We start from the raw sequence: 15,735 nt of genomic DNA, 5'->3' as shown, positions 1-15,735 counted from the left end.
TAAATCTAAAAATCTGAATAGGATTTTATTTATAGCAACATTTAACATAGTTGAAATTTCAAAACTGTGTGGTGTGGTGCCTTTATCACTGCCCTTTGTAAAATTAGTAAGAAACGCTCTTTTTAAAATCACACCATACCCAACTGTGTAAAACTCTATATGCAAACTACACCAATCATAATTTATGTTTAAAAAAAAAAAAGCTGTTTTTAATGCAAGCTCTTGGGAAGGGCTTTAACTTTTTCATATCCTAACTTTATCTAGTCTCCAACACAAGTAGTTCTTTCCTGGCACTGTAAAAAGTGCTTCACGAAGTCTGGAGAGAGAAAGTGTGCCCTATAGCCTAATTCTGGAAAGGCCTTTAGGACTGTTCTTACCACTAACCACGCAGGTTTTAGTAGCGCAACCAATATACGGATAGGTATAAGCTTACATTTTTTCGCTCTTGATACCAAGTAAAAAAAGTGTCTAGTAGACCCAAGCTACCCGTCTGACCTTTTCGCACACCGTAAAACCGTAAACACAATACAGACCAACATAAGATTTGTTAAAAAAAAAAAAAAAAAAAAAACAGGGTTAGGACCGAAAGGAGGGTGTCAATTAACGTTCGTCGGCCCCCGCTGTCAGGCAGACACTTGTTAGCCGCCGAGAAGTCACTCACAAAGTTTGCCATCTCGCTGGGGGAAGGGGCCCGGACTGCGCCGCGGGCCCCGACCCGGAAGACGGGTGTCTGCAAGGCCCCACCGCCCGCCAAGGCCCGGGCGCGACAGCCACCCCAGCAGGAAAAGCCCCAGCTTCGCGGCCCCCCTCCGCCGCCTCCCTGCCCAGGGGCGCACTCACGCGCGCGCGCGCACTCGCACTCCCGTACACACAACAAAAGGAAGCGGTGCGAGCCGCGTGCGGAGCTTTGCTCGGGCGCTCAGGGAAGCCCCTCCTCCCGGCCCCCCCGCGCCGCCCCGGGCCTGCTCGCTCGCTGGAGCGCCCCCCGAGGGCCCGAGGGTGCGCGGATCCCTGAGGCCCGAGTCCCGCCGGCCCGGCCCGCCTCTCCTCCGCTCGGCCGCGCTCGCAGGCAGCTGCGGCGGCTCTGGGCCCACCATGCGCGCAGCTCCGCCAGCCGCTGGGCCGAGCTCCTGCGAAATCCCGGGCGGGCGAGCCTGGGCTCCCTACAGGAGGGCTACGAGGGCTCCCTACATCCCGGTTTTCTTAAGAAATAAAACTATTACAGGGAATTGTCCTTGGTAAAAGTCCCCCTCCACACCGAACCACTATCAAAAGTAGTATTTAACACAACAATTCCTTACAATAAATCTTTTCCAGTAACCTCTTCTTTAATCCTTCCTCTTAACTCTTCCACACCTTAGTTTACTCCTTTTACTTTTCCCTTGCCTTCCTGTTTTCAACCAATGAGCTGCATTTTCTCAAAAGAATTATTTTCACTAAACCGTCTTTTCAATTTTACCCTTTTGAAGTTTACTTTTCTAATAATAACAAGCTTTCTCCTAAATCCCTTCCATTACATCTCCCTCTTACCTACACAAACTTGCCCACAAATACCTTCTTTAATTTTTATCAGCATCTATCAAGTCAATTCATAAATAACTTTCTCAGGCACTGCATTTTTTGTTTGATCCTACAATCCCTCAAAGCTAACATCCCCCAACTTAACACACAAATTTGCCCAAAATGGCCCTCAAATTTTGTGAAACTGTGCCAGACAGGCCACCAAAGTCACTGAAAATTCTACTTCCTAAACATACCCCCAATAACTTAACCATCTTTCCAACTACTCTCTACCAATTCATCTGAATCACTTATAACAAGACTACCATATTTATTTCCCCAAAGACTCTAATTATAAAACTTAATCAAATTAACACATTATCTCTATCATTGTATGTATCTACACATGCAGGTGTGTATGTATGTGTTGACAAGTATACAGGGCACCCTGCAAAACAGCAACTGTGTATGTCATTCTAATCCCTTATATATTGGATCCTCTCAAATTTACAAGGAAAACTCTTTCACATGAACCAAGATTTTCAGGCATCCAATCCCTATCTTGTGAAGTCATTTATCTATGTTAAATTAATTTATCACTTTAAAACATACTGTCTCCATTTCTACTATAATCATTCCTCATACCTTAAGATATCCATCATTGGTCTAACCCACACAATCCACTTAAAGACTCAGAACATACCCCTACTCGCCAAGGCCCAGTGATGTCTAAGGCAGGTCCTAGAAACAATTCTAGACCATTGGCAGATTATAGTAAAGTTGTGAATTGAACAAGTGACATCCTTGGGCCATCTTAGGCCTTCAAAGCTCTGGGTGGTCTCCACAGGTTCTTCATTATTAAATTTGGTGACTTACTAAATGTAGAAATAAGAGAAAAAGGGTGACTGACCCAGAGCTAGATTCTGAAACTAATCCTGAAGCAAAGCTGCACTAGGATGGAAAACCAATACTATATTTCATGCTTTGTCATATTTTTCTCACTGCCACTAAATAAGCTCTCTCTTGTCTGGCTGAGTTGCATTGCTGTGCCCCTGAAATTATCACAATTTTGTTAATCGGCTACACTCCAATATAAAATAAAAAGTTAAGTAACTAAACAAACATGCTCTCTCTCCATGAAACATAAAGGAACATCAAAAACCCTGACCTGAACAGGGAGGGTCAGGAAATATTCTTTGCTTAGAGACTGAAAGATGAAAGAGTTCATTAACCATGTGAAGAATATAATGCAAATAGTAAGGATGTGAAGCATACAGCATTTTTCCCTTAATGGTTTAAAATGCCAATTACTGGGACCAGAGCAAGGTACTAATGGAGAATCTCTAAAAGCACAGTTAGGTAAGCACTTGAGAATCAAGTCTTTGATAGTACACGGCAAATGTTAACAGAAGACAAAGTCTGACAAAAATCAATTCTACTGTATAAAAGGACAAGCAAAAGTTTAAGAGCAAAGATGCAAGCCAAAACATTGAAGGCCTGGTCCAGGTCTTGTTCAGTCACGCAGTTGTGTCCGACTCTGCAACCCCATGGGCTACAGCACGGACGATGATAAAGGATTCAAGCCCTGAGGTGATAATGCTGAAGATTTACACCAAAACAAAAAAGGAAGCAATGGTTCAGTTTTAGCTATATTTTGGTTTTGGAATTGGCAACACAGCTCCTCTAGAAATGTTCAATAAATGATAATTAGAAATAAAACAGGAAACCGTACTTAAAACCATACATTTATATGCTCTCTCTTGTAGGGCTGAGTCGAGTTGCCGTGCACCTGAAACTATCACAACACTGTGAATCGGCTATAGTCTAAAATAAAAAGTTAAGTAGAAGTATTTTTTCAGATAATAAATGAAATGAGAAGACAGAGCTGATCAACTTCCTAAACACACTAAGAAATACATCAGATAAAAGTCACAGACAAAAACAAGAAACTACAGAAGCCACTTTAGATTCCTTAGGACACTTCCTTTTACCATCCACCCCATGTTTTCCATTTTATACCTGAACCTCTTCACACATACAAATTATCACCACACAATTCTTGCAGAATTGTGGTTTCTGAGGCATTCAAGTAGAGATCAAAAATCTCAATGTCTCTATCATTCATTATTTTTAAAAAAACAATTATACATGAAATAGTATCTATCATCTTTATAATAACATCATGGATAGTAAGGACTGTCCTTACATGCACAGAGAAGGAATAGGGTTCTGGCTTTGTTTCCTAGGTCGCATTATGTTTTCTCCATATTTTCTCTATTACAAGCTACTCACTGTCCTCTTCATCTTACTTATTCCTATTTAGGTCAACTCCAATCTCTTTTTTTTTAATTTATGTATTTTTTTATTTGAAGGATAACTGCTTTACAGGATTTTGTTGTTTTCTGTCAAACCTCAACATGAATCAGCCATAGGTATGTATACATATATTCCCTCCCTTTTGAACCTCCCTCCCATATCCCTCCCCATCCCTCCCCTCGAGACTGATACAGGGTCAACTCCAATCTCTTCATTCACTTCTATCCATTTACTAGCTTCTATCAGCTTGTCCATGTTCTATTGTCAGTAAATTACTCCATGTCTTTTGACTTTCATATTAGTAACCTCCACCTCAGCTTTCTTCCCCCTTTGTCTCCTTTCTAATCCACAAATATCTCTCAGTTGAATTTATCTCAGTATATTACACATGAATGGTTATGATTTTGCAAGTATAATTTATAAAAACCTTAAAGAAGGAGTGAATGTAACAAACCCATCTTTTTATCTCCATCCTCATGCTACAACAATCCAGATCACTATCATCTCTTATCTGGATAGCCCCTCATCTTATCTCATTTGGCTTTTCTTGGACAACCTGCTTCACAGAACTCAGCTATCCATTCTTCCACTCCTTCTGCTTGACGAAAGCACCAATTGCTTTTTGTTCCCCAAGGCCACTCCCATTGTTCTATCACTAAAAAAATCTCTTTGCAGTTCACATTACTCTCTTAAACCATTCTATCTGCAGCATCTACCAAGCTCCAGAATCCCTCCCACCTTGCTCCCCACAAAGACTTCAGTCCTACTTTGTCCCACATTCAGCCACTATTCTCAGTGACCGGGGTGCTGAAGACCTTTCTGCACACTACACTGACCTTCCTCAACTCCTAAAACCTGCACCTGCACTTCAGCCCCTTACACATATATACTGAAAACAGGTCAGCAATTTCAAGTGCAGTGCCACTAGCACTAGAACTTTAGAGACCTTTTTTTTTAACCACCACTACTTTATTTTCTAGGTCTACACCTGCTCTTCACCTCCTTCTGGCTTCACTTATCTCCCTACACAATTTAAAGCTGTCCATCAACCATTTTAATACGGCCCTCTCCAGAATATCATGACTTCCCATTACATTCACCATGCATTTCCCCAAGGAAAGACAATCTTCACCATCTGTTTTTTCCACACCCACACACTGGGTGTTAAGCATCACCAGAAAGCTACGAAATCTTCTACAACTGACTTATTCTAAATACAACTCTCCATCTCATTGACTAATCCAAATCATTTTCATATTTAAACCCTTAATCTCATCAAATAATCTCTTCCATAAAATTCTCAGATCACAATTTCTCCACCTGTAATCAAATCCTCTTTATAGCTTCTAAAATGCTGTATCTTTTTATCCATCTGTTACTTCTTGCCTTCAGTTTTGGAAGAAGAATTGTTCCTCCTTCTTAAAATAAACTTAAGACAATTCCTATAGCTGATGCTTCCATATTCTCCCAACTCACTCAGTAGATCTCCAAACTACTCTTTTGAAGACCAAAATAATTCCATGTACCAAATCCTATGGCTCACCACCCAAGTTCTTATTCTTTTTGGCAATGACATTTGATTTAAATCGCTGTATCACAGGATTCTGGGGCTTCCTAGGTGGCGCTAGTGGCAAAGAATCAGCTTGCCAGTGCAGGAGACATGAAGAGGCGTGGGTTTGATCCCTGGGTCTGGAAGATCCCCTGGAGAAGGGAATGGCTACCCACTCCAGTATTCTTGCCTGGAGAATCCCATGGACAGAGGAGCCTGGCAGACAACAGTCCATAAGGTAAAAAAAGAGTCAGACACAACTAAAATGACTGAACATACACGCATGCACACACAACACAGAATTCTACTCCAGTCTCTCTGGTTGCTTCTGTCTCCAGTGACTACTAGTCCTCTTTTTAGCCCAAAGAATGGATCTTTTCCCAAGTTCTGTCCAGGTGCTTTCTCCATTTCTCTGCCTCTCAGGGTTTCATCCCTTACTGCTGTTTCTACATTTTCTCTCCTCTTATGGATACCTTCCCCCAGCTCCCCAAAATGATCTTTAAATCATTACCTTCTGCTACAATCTAATCTATTCCTGAGGAATTCGAATACATAACTATTGCTTTTAAACTAAATTCTTCAATGATTGTTTCAAATTACATTTCAATCATTAGTCCAGATAATTTTATAGCTATCAGCACACTATCAAACCCAGAGTTAGTAGCTTCAATTGTCAACTGTACGTACATATTCCCAAATCTCCACGGGAACTCTTTCCTCAGCTGGAGCAGTATTTTTAACTCTAGCTAGACAATACCCCTTGGATACTTCCACTGGTGCCTCACACACTGGTCAATGTGTCTTAAAACCAAAGTAGTCACTCTTCCCCACCAACATGGCTCTGCTAAGGGATATAATAATTTATTTTAATGACACCACCATTCTTACAGTCACCCAAATTAAAAACCCTGGAGTTCCCCTTTTCTTTTTCTCCACTGTTTCCCAAAAGCCCTTTTGCCATCAAACCCTTCAATTCTTTCTTTCAATTATTTCTTACATGGCCCCCTTTCCTTTTATTCCCATTACCACCATCCCAACTTTGATTCTCAATACTTCACACTTGTGTCATAGCCTTCTTTGTCTTCTAGTTACTAGGTTCTCTTCATTGAAAAAAAACAGAGAAACAAACAAAACAGGTCACCAGATTAACACTCTTTAACCCACTCAAAAATCAATGGTTCTCCATTACATACTGAGTCAAGTTAAAACTCTCTGTATTTCCAAAAAATAGAAACTACTCAATTTCCAATAATCATGGAATGGATAAACACACTGGTATATTCACATAATGAACCCCACAGAGCAATGAAAAAGAATGAATCTCACAGTCATATGGTGAGCACAGGAAACCAGATACAGAAGTATGATTCCCCTAATATGAAAACATACAAAACTACTCTGTGTGACAGAGGTTAGTATAGTAATTACTTTTGGTTGAAGGCGGCATAAACTTAGAGGAGACACATGAGGAAACCTTCTGGGATGTTGAGAATGCTTATATTGAACAGGGTGATGATTACATAAATGTAAACCTAAGAGAAAAAATTAAATTGTACTCAAGATTTGAGCATTCTATATAAGTCATTTCTCAACAAATTTTTAAGAACCACTTCAGCCTGGATATTTAGATATCTACTTAACTTTATTTTCCTCCATTCATCAACATGAACCCTAAATTCCAGTTCATGTAGACCACCAATTAATACATCCAGAATTTTTCTATCTGTCATATCACTTCTTTCTGGAGTGCCAACCCTCACCATCATGCCTACTATAATCTTATTTATCCTTCAAGCTCTAAGCTATGTACCAATTCTTCACAAAGTTGAACCTGCCATAGTACTTCTGTCACAGACAGATGTGTACACATTTTTGTTCCAGGACAAACCCTTGAAGAATATGAACATATATAAATGTTTATGTCATATATAAATGTGTATCCTTCACACAGCCTACCATAGAACCTTGCACACAGTAAGTATATAAAAATATTTTCTGACTGAATAAATCCTGGCAGATCATCAAAAGCACCCTCCAATCTAACCCCTCCTTCTCAAACCCATCTATCACTGTCTTCACTCACAGTTCATTCCTCGGCTTACCTATTTAATCATTCAACAAACAACTGAGAACCTACTCATGCAAGAAATTGTATCTATTCTAACCAAACTATCCAAAGACGTAATCCAATTGCAGTTGCTGCCTTTTACATCTTTCCCCAACTCTAATTCCCTAGTCATCTTCCCCTCTTTTCTCCATCCAATCACATCTCACACCCTCATTTATAATCTTCCTGTTATCAAACTAATTCAAGCCCCTCTTAGTTTCTCCTGTAGCCTCCAAACTGGGCTTTCCTCACCTCCAGTCATACTCTGCCACCACACTGTCCCCAATCTATCTTGTATGGTATAGCTATCATCAGATTAAGATATCTAATACACAGTCCTTGATTTAATTCTCTACTCAAAAAAGTGCAATAGCTGTATGTTAATGATATATGTTAGCATGCTTTAAATCCTAGATTAACATACTTTAATCCTCAAACCCTCACAATAACCCTTGCCAGAAGGTGTAATGATTATCAGTTTCCTGATGAGAAAACTGGCCTCAGAAAGGAAGTAATTCTCTCCACAACCATAGTGGAGGTAAACAGAAAGGCCAAGACTAAAACCTAGCTTGTTTGCTTACCAAGCACAACACTATGTCACATCAAATACAAACTACTTAGCTTAGCTTTAAAGGCCATCCATCTTCAACTCAAGCCCAACTGAACCTTCCTACCTTATACCATACTCATGAATTCTTCATTACAAATTACAGGTTATGATCAATTAATTCATCATGAAATCAGTTTAGTAAGTGACAGCCATTTTTTTTTCTTTTTAGTCAAAGAGAACAAAAGGAAACATACAGTGCATCCAACATGGTAAGGACAGTTACTGTTATTGAAACTTTGTGTTCTAAACATACATTCATACATGCATATATTAGATGAAGATGTGAAACATTTTCCTTACTGTGGACCATAGTAAAAAAAAAAAAAAAACTAAAAAGAAAAAATAACAAAAAAAAACCCTAAAACCAACTCACTCTTCTCCACATCTCCTTGACTTCTCACCACCACGTTTTTGCTTCTGTTAATTCCTCAGGTTGGAATGTTCTTCTAATGTTCTAGTAATTTCTGCGGGTCAGAATCCTGTCTATCCCTTCAAAGACTAGCTAAAATGTCACTTCCCTGCTACTAAATGCAGTCCCAGGCTTTTCCTTAATCAAATGTTTTTTCCCCCTTTTAACTTTAGTAACATTTGGTACTTTTCTCCTGATACATTTGTGATCATAGTGTGTAGTCATCTGTGCTCAAGTCTAGCCCTTCTATTAGAATTAAATCCCAAAGGATTTATCCCTGATTGCATCTAACAATGCTTTTGCACATAACAAATGTGCATTATCTGTTGACTAAAGAAAACTCACCCCATTACTTTCTGAAACTTCAGTTATAAATCAACATCATAATTTCCACTACATTTCAAACTTTTGAAACTCTCATCCTTCAAAGTCTTATCATCTTCCTCCCAAAATCAGTCATTTCAAATAATCCTCTACTTTCAATCTTCTCTTGCTTCCCTTTAACCATAACCTGTCACATATCAATAACTTTTTTCTTTCAGAATCACACTTCCCATCAAGTAACACCATTTCTCCTCCATCTGCTTATATTCTACTTTATTCCTAGTTCTCTAACATCCATAATGGTAAGTCTTACATTCTTTCCTTTTCTCGTCAACTAGACTTCAATTATTTCAATTCAGTTATGGTGAACATATTTCCGTCAGCCTCATTAAATCCTTGTAGAAAAAGGCAGGTTATGAATAAACTGAAACAAACAAAACATATAGACAGTTCAGATAAATTATCTCAAACACTCTCATTCATTCATTTATTCAACAAACATGTGTCTACTGGATATATGCCCTCAATTTTCTTGTCTATTCTATTCTGTAATTCAGAAAGCAGCTCTGAGAAAAGCATTCAGGAAAATGCCAGGATAACAGAGCCAAGTTGACTCATTCTCTTCACTCACAGAGACCAAGTCATTTGTGGGGTATACAGGCTCAAAAAAAAGGAAAAACTAGAAATTTTACTAGATATAGCTGAGAACTGACCCCATCCCCCCACAAGCTGTTCCAAAGGGAGCTCAAAATCTACCCAGCAAAGGTGAATCTGAAAAGGAACAAACCATTAGGAGTAGCTAAAATGAAATAGGCAGAAAGCATTCAGACAAAAATAGATTCAGACTCTAGGTTCATTCTAGGGCTGCAAGAGAAATTTGGAGCAGTTTAGTTCCTCTCCTGAAATCTCTAAGGAATCTTTTCAAATATCCAGCTAAAGTTTGGGACATGTAAATCCTCTCCCCAAACCTAAGCCAATATTTATTTCTCCATTCTCTGAACTCCTAAAGCAATTACTGTCTATAAAACTCATTTGGGAGCTTAATCATAAACCATCTTGTAAGGAACTGTTAACAAACAGAGCCAGAATTTATTTACATATTAAAGTCAGTGTGGTCTTCTTTAAAATAGTTACCTTGGGAGGCTACCACTTATTTATTCACTCCATCTATCCAACCATCTGATGCACTTAACCAACATTCATCTAGTACCTACTGCCACTGTTCAAAATATTTCCAAATTCCTCTTTGGGAGTATATTCCGAAGTTAATTAATAAGTCAACCAAGAAAATCATCCCCATTTCTGTGCTAAACCAAAATTATTTTTTATTCACTCTAATTGATACTAACAGATCCTCTATATTTCTAAAAATCAAACCTTTCAAACTAACAAGATTTGTCCCAATAAGACCATTCAGAATAACATTATGCTGGTATTATTTGTAACTGTGCTATCCTAGAGCGATTATGAACTCCTATAGGATAGGGACCATATTTTACTCATCTTTATAGACTCCCTACCCTCAACAGCACATTACAAGTACTCAATAAATAAGTAAATTGTACAGAATGTGCTAGACATTAAATCAGAAAAGGTGTTCCAAAAACCTTTTGAACACTACCACTCAAAGTGACTACCAAAATACAAAAATTCTCATTTGGAGGTATACTTTTGATACTTGTTTTAAAAAATCAGTTTTCTGAAAGAACTGAGGGTTGTGGGGAGAGAATGGAGTTTTGCTGGAGAGAGATGGGAGGAATGTGGGAGAAAAACAATTGTGTTAGGGACAGCAACATGGGCTTCCCATGTGGCTCAGTGATAAAGAATTTGCCTGCCAATGCAGGAGCCACTGGAGATGCAGGTTCGATCCCTGGGTCTGGAAGATCCCCCAGAGTAGGAAATGGCAACCTACTCCAGTATTCCTGCTGGGAAATCCCATGGACAGAAAAGCCTGGCAGGCCACAGTCCACAGGGTCTCAAAGAGTCCGACACAGCTATAGGACTGAGAACACAAGCATGAGCATTGCGGAACAGAACAGGAAATCTGGAGAAAGAAAGGGTAATTTGTGAAAGAAGGAGTAATTGTGAGAGTGACGAGAAAGACGGAATTTGGGGATACATGTGGCATTGCAAGAGAGATGGAGATTCTGGGAGGAAAAAGAATAGTGGAAGGGACAGGGAATTTTAGAAAAGAATAGGGAATTGTAGGGAAAAAAAGAAAAAATCAATTTTCTGAAATCTTACACAGTTATGGGATTACTTCACAACTGTATTTCTCCCTCTAAAAGAATAAAAATACCATAAATTCCTTGAGGGTAGAAACTTCATCTAACACTTTTTTATTAAATCCCCAAAATGAATTAGACAGATTCTTAAAACAGCTAAAGATCTCTAAGCAGTCATTTAGGCCTGAGGTAAGAAAATCAAAATTAAACCAGCCTCCAGTTCCAAACCAGATTTACTCAGATTAAACTAGCCTCAAATTAGAAGAGAACCTTTGGTCCCACGCATTAGATGTTTCTGCAGGACTATTACAGTTCCATTCTAATCCATTCTGTTGTCTTCCCTTAAATCTAAAGGCCTTCCGCAGTCAGATAGCCCTTTTCTCTTCACTACCTCCAATACACACACTCTCTCTCACACACACACACACAATTTTGTCTGTAATACTCACATAATGCTCAGCAATTTCACAGTCCCACTACTAACAGTAAGGTGAATCCTACTTTCTATCAGTCATTCAACAAGTACTTATTAAGCACTTAAGAATCAAGCTGTTGTCAATTTTCCCAGAAATGAAAGAAAGTGTCAGCTCTAGAGCAGGTTACAATCTAGCTACTATTTGCAAAACAAACAAAATAATTACCATAAACAAATACAAGATTTAGCACTATAGAATCAACATGTGAATGTTCTTATTCAAGTAAGGAGGAGCCTCAAGAGCTAGGGTTACTTAAAACAAGACTTAAAAAGGGGAGCAAGACCTTTCTATACTCCCAATATCTGTCACCCTGACTTGGGAATGTTGAACCTCATACCAAATTTCAAAAACCAACATTTCAATAATCTACAATATATGAGCAGCATGCTCTTTCCCACCATATTCCCAACATATTAGTGACTTAAATATGCTAATTTCCTTAATGACTGTCACAAATCTGTCTCACCACTCTACTGTAAATCTCCTTCAGAGCCAACTATATCCAAATGTCTTGAGAATTCTTTACCTTTTCTTCAGCCTCCCACAAAATTATCACCATCTCCACCATAACCTGTCCCTCCCTCATCCTCCTCTCCCTCTTACCAATTTCCCCATCCCCCAGCCCACAAACGAGAGACACATTATCACACCAATCCATTCTTTCCTAATAAACATAAGACCACCACCAAAGCCTGGAAAGAATAATCAAGGATTGTTTCAACCCATTCCCAGATTCCCCACACTAAAACTCTCCAGAAGACTGTCAAAGAATTCTGCACTGCTGACCTGGTAACTACTTTCAAGATGAACAACTATCACTGCCAAGCAACTCTCCCTCATCTCTAACCAGCAACACTTAGGCTGCAAAGATGCTGTTTCCTACAACCTAGTCTTTCCTAAAGGTCCACCAATCTAACTTCCCTTACTCATCTCACCCAGTTTTTCCAGCCTAATTTTAAATGTTTTTTTCTTTAAGAATATTAACTATATAAGACATCAAATAAAAAAGCTAAAATAATAACTATCAAAGTTTGAAAAGGAAGAGGAAAAAGAGAATAATGGCAATGACAAATCCTTTCCACTCATCATAAGAAGTCTCTTGACTCCTTTTTAATGTCACTTTGATCAATCAAGAAATAAGAATACATACATATTACCTTGAAACCTAGAGAAAAGCATGGTAAGAACTACAAAAATTAATGCTTAGAAGCAGTCTCTGGAAAGTGGGGCTGTAATGGACAGGTGAGACAGGCGTTACTGCTCTTCATTATAAGCTCCCTCAGGACAATTTTTTAAAATTACGTACATGTATTATTTTATATAATATAATGGAGAGAAAACAATGATATACTTTATTTAAATCCATTAAACTTACAAAACTAAACTAAACTTACAAAAACTAAAAGAACTGATAATATATAGTGCCAGTGATGGGAAAGGATACTTTCCCTTACTTCTCATACTATAATGACAAAAAAAATGGGTACAACCTGCTATGTAATATATTGAAACCCTTAAAAAGAACAAATAAATCTATAAACATACTGACATAGAAAGTTTTTCAAATCTTTTTAAAATAATCCTGAATTATTTCTATTAAAAAAATTTTAATAAAAGACCCTCTCCACTCAAATGTTAAACTGTATCCTCCTTTAGAGTTATTTCCTAAAAGAAGGAATGACTGAATTTTCCCATCCCTCCCCTAAATTTCTATCTTCCCCTTTAATCCCTCCACCCTCTATATCCATAAAAGGATTTTTCATACTACTCTCTCCTCAGTTTAATTAATATTACAATGTAATGTGCATACAGTCTTTAATAATATAAAAGGTGAATAATTTTCAGATAAACTTTAAGGGTATGGTTTTAGCCCAGGGTTCCCTCTTGGAAATCCAGTCTGGTGTGAGCTCAGCAAACCCTGGGTACATTTCCTGATAGGGAAATGCTAATATTCCCTCCAACCTGGCTCTAGAATCACCTAGTCTCTTCAGGTTCCCCTAGACTTCAAAACAGCCAGTACTGACCTCCTTGCAACTTCTTAAGACCATGAAACAGATATCCTCATCCTCCCTTCTGCAGCCGCACACTTTGTAGGCTGATGCATTTTCTTCAATACCACCATGCCTCAGTGAGGGTATACATTCAGGAACCGAGAGTGGAAAAGATCTCCAACCAGCAGAGAGGAACCAATAACCAGGGTATGGAAGCAATCCTGTCAATCAGACTAATCTGAGCTACAAATGGGGCCTCCAAAGAAGGGCCACCACGCATGGACTCTCCCCACTATTAATTATAATCCTGTGTACTGCAACCCAAGCTGAATAATATGACAACAGTTCTCTTGGACCAGATAAGCTGGGCAGTGAAGAAGAAAACCGCCAAGTCAAGTAATTTCCATTCCAGCATCTGCCAGTAGTGTTCAGTTCACCCAGCCACTGGTAAGTGATAATATTTCAGAATTGCTAAAATCTAAACCCCATGGCCTAGAGAATGCCTGTAGGCCAGGCGTCTTCTTAAGGTCTGCTTCAGAGATTCTCAGATTCACTGGTGCAATTCTAAAATGTCTCAGACCAAACTACAGAGTAAGGTCTCATTCTCAGTGACCCCCAAACACTGTCAGTACCCACACTTACCAGATGTCATCTTACAGAAGAGCCCCAACAGGTTCGGAACTAGGCCATCCTGGCCCATCTGGAATAACTCTTTAGTCTTTGGACCAACATTTACTAATTCTGCTACATCTGTCTATTCTATCATGCATTCTCTTCATATTCTCTGGTATTAAACACTCCCTCTTGCTTCAAACCTACCCTTTCTATTCAGGGAAACTCCTCATATCCCTTCTTTCCTTTCCTTAGAAACCCTTGAGTTCTTTCCACAACGAAATACCTAATGTATCTACACAATGAACACCCCCCGGAATCCTCAAGACTCCTCCACAGCCGCCCCCTGCATTCCTCCACCTACCCGGCATCTTCCCCTCCGGCCTCTCTCCTAGTGCACGCTCCCACTACGTTTCCTGCAAGGATTCCCTTTTCTCCAACCCCTGCCCTTCCCTTCTCCCAAAGAACACATTCAGGCAGCAACAGTGACTGAGGCCTGCGGTGCATAAACCACTGCACCAGGCACAGCAGACAGAGACCCGGTGTCTCCCGAGGCTTTTCACACCCACATCCAGCACCCTCGGGCCACCCCGTGCAACCATCCCACCTCCCTCCCTACCTCTGACACCCGCTTCAGGCCTCGGAGGCTGCCTTCTCGCTTCAACCACCCCCGTCATTATCCTTTCTCAACCCCCCAACCCACCATCCGCGCCCTGCTTCCTCCCGTCCCCCAGCCAGCTCCTGCGTTTCCCTCGGCCTTGGCCGGTCCCGGGGCCACCCCCAGCCTCGCCACGGCTCGCTCCCCCCCGGGGTCAGGCCGTTACCGCCGCGCGCTCCCCCCGCGCGCCGCCCCCTCCCCCTCCCTCGCCCTCCCCCGGGCCCGGGCCTGCCAGGCCGAGCGCTTTACCGCGGGCGGGCGCCGAGTCGCGCGGTCACCGACTGCAGGCGGCGGCAGCTTCAACCTTTCTAGGGCCCTTGAGAGGAGGGGAAGGGGGGAGGGGGGAGAACTTTTGCTGTGGCAGCTTCGGCAACAGCTCCCACCCCTGCGCCTTTCTCCTCTTCCTCCCCCTCCTCCTCCTCCTCTTCCTCCTTCTCTTCCTCCTCCCAGAGCAGTAGAGACGCAGACATGCCGCGTCTAGAGCGCCGCCGCGGTCGCCGCCACTGCCGGCGCGGTGCATTGTGGGAAGCCCCGCACATGGGAAGCGCTCCGCGGTGCCCGCCCTCCTTGGGCCGGGGACCGGGCTGAGAAGACCCAGCGTGGCTTCGATTCCGACGTCTGCGTATCATCAGACCGGCGTGGTCCGGGAAGCTGGCCCTGAGCCGCAGGGTCCCTTCGGGCTGGACCCGGAAGGAAAGCAATTTGAAAAAGATCAGAACTGAGGAAATGTCTTTGAGATGGGGGCCCGGCTTCAGTATAAATCAGTGCCTAACTCCCTGAGACTTGGAGCACTCAGTGGTCGGGTGCATTTCAGGCCCAGGGCAAAGGAAGGGGCGGGTGGGGACCCATGTGAAAGGTTATCTATCAGAATTTGGGGACTTTTTCGTTTCTCCTCTCTTCCCCAGCCCTCTCCGCTGTGACCCCCAGTCGTTATCCACTACCATCCCAAATGCTACCT

The 15,735-nt window shown here is 41.0% G+C and overlaps 1 protein-coding gene across 7 annotated transcripts in view; it reads right to left on the bottom strand.

The window, feature by feature from the left end:
* ZNF148 (zinc finger protein 148) overlaps positions 1–15,256 on the bottom strand; it is a 142,218-nt gene extending 126,962 nt beyond the window's left edge. For 2 of the 7 annotated variants that reach the window (XM_043875410.1, XM_043875406.1), the window contains exon 1: positions 15,027–15,254. The gene's annotated coding sequence lies outside the window, so the exon portion shown is untranslated. Of the gene's footprint in view, positions 1–661; positions 907–9,128; positions 9,240–14,149; positions 14,380–15,026 lie in introns of those variants that run through there. The other 5 variants (XM_043875408.1, XM_043875412.1, XM_043875411.1 and 2 more) reach the window with 5 other exon arrangements.
* Positions 15,257–15,735: the final 479 nt, after the last annotated feature.

This window comes from Cervus elaphus, chromosome 19 (genome assembly GCF_910594005.1).
Source record: "Cervus elaphus chromosome 19, mCerEla1.1, whole genome shotgun sequence".
NCBI classification, from domain to species: domain Eukaryota; kingdom Metazoa; phylum Chordata; class Mammalia; order Artiodactyla; family Cervidae; genus Cervus; species Cervus elaphus.
This window is presented reverse-complemented; position numbering and strand designations above follow the sequence as displayed.